Source organism: Octopus bimaculoides, chromosome 13, assembly GCF_001194135.2.
Source record: "Octopus bimaculoides isolate UCB-OBI-ISO-001 chromosome 13, ASM119413v2, whole genome shotgun sequence".
Lineage (NCBI taxonomy): Eukaryota > Metazoa > Mollusca > Cephalopoda > Octopoda > Octopodidae > Octopus > Octopus bimaculoides.
In genome coordinates, this window is record NC_068993.1 from 43,810,336 (window position 1) to 43,812,534 (window position 2,199).

A 2,199-nucleotide genomic window follows, 5' to 3' on the forward strand; every position below is an offset into this window, starting at 1 on the left:
TATATATATATATATTATATTATATATATTACAGAAGTGTATGTATGTAGAGAGAGAGGGAAATGAGTAAACCTGTGGCGGTAAAAATAAATAGGGAACCAGGTGGAGTTTTGGAAGTGTATGTGTGTGTTTAATATGTTATAGAGCAAATAAATTAAGTGCTATTCGGACATATATGTAGCATGTATAGTGTTATATTATGCTGTTTATGTTATGTAATATGTATCTTTTCAGTAAAAATTCAACGATGATGTATAATGAGTCGGTCGTAGGTAACTGCAATGTTGCACACACAAGATGTCCTTTTCTTGTTTAGATAGTATAATAATATAAAGTACAATTATCACATGGTTTCGTTAGGGTTTTCTTCTTGTTTTCTCTTTGAAAAAAAAAAGCCCTAACAGTATGATGCTGATGGTGTTGTTTTATAGAATATATATATACATATGTATGTATACATATATATATATTGCAAAGGTCCCACAACACACAGTTTACAACATGGCGTTGAAGGGAAGCAGCTTCACGTCTCAAGTCTCACCTTCACGAGATTAAACAAACCAACAGACGAGATTTCAGTTGAGTAGAAGTCCAGCAACCGATGGGAAAGAATGGTTCTGTGATCACTCACTATACTAGAAATAGCAGTAAATTCTCCCTCAATTCACACATCTTACGACCACCGTCCTAAAAACTGAAAGGCGAATAGAACAATACAAACAATCTTTCACTTTAGGGATATATTAGTGCGAGGTTATAAATGAAACCGGGAATATATAAAAATAGACATGGCTATTCAGAGTAAGCGAAACGAACAAGTAATTGCTTAAAAGTAGACTCACGATCGTCATTTTTCAACAGTATCACTGAGTAAAATTATGAAGTTTGCATCAAAGAAAATAGAGCATTTCGTGTGCACACACATACACATATCCGTAAAACTTTTAAATATTAGTTGTCAGTTTGCAATTACTTGTATGCGTATATATACATATTAAAAAAAGAGAGAGAAATATCTTAACTTCGTAAGATAACTAAATAATGCTGTTGAGTACCTATCATGCTGTTACTTATTCGTTTCGCTTACTCTGGAAAACCAAGTCTATTTTTTGTATATTACTTGCTTCATATGGAAAGCAATGATCGCTCCATCTAGTCTTAAACCATGCAAAAAAAGATGGAATGGTCACGGTTGGAAAGCTTTCAATCATAGGTTAAACAACAACCAAAGAGGGGAGATCTTCATGTAATGACGCTAGAAATATCAGCCAATTCTCCATCAAATACGCGTTCTACTCATAAAAATGGTGTCCTAAATGAAATACATATCTGATAATGTAACCTTAGAATGTACGAAAAACCTGGATGTCACGGTTGGATTACCCTGATCATAAAGTTTGTTCAACCTGGGCTAAACAATAACCAATTATATGATACTTCAAACAAAAAAGGACGGGAAGCTTCAATGTGTTCGCCCAAACTTGCTAGACATAAGAGCCAAATTTCTCTCAAACCACACACCTCTGCTATCTTATAAAATGAAGGACAAATTAGACACTAAAGTTCTAGATACATGCACACATGGCTTTGTGGTTAAAAAGCTTGCTTTGCAACTAGTCGTTTCGGGCTCAGTCCTACTGTGTGGCACTTTGGGCAAGTGTCTTCTACTATAGCCCCCGGCCGAACAATTCCTTCTGGGGGGAATTTGGTAAACAGAAATTGTGTGAAAGCTCGTCTGATGTGTGTGTTTGCACTATGTCTGCACACGCGCACGCATACAACGCTTGACTACCGGTGCTGTTTGTTTACGTCTCCGTAAATTAGCAGTTCGGATCTTTCTGATTTGGCGGGCGTCACTTGTTTTCTTAACGAAACACTTTCAAACTTGGGATACTGGTAGAATGTGTCATTTAAAACATCTTTTACTCTTAGTGTTATTGAGAAAATTTTATCCTTTTAAAGTTATTTCGTGTTAAAATTGTCGTATTTCGGAAATTTCAACCAATCATTGACGTCTATTTAGGTGAAAACAATTACTGCTATGGAATTTAAACAAGACGTTCTAGCGGTGTAACGGGATCTTTTCCCTTGAATAAAGTGCGTTTGTACTAGTTTTAGCTGACCCTAACCCTAACTCTAAAACCCGAACCCTAACCCTAAAACCCCAACCCCGACCCTCGCCGATAGTTGTTGACAAAC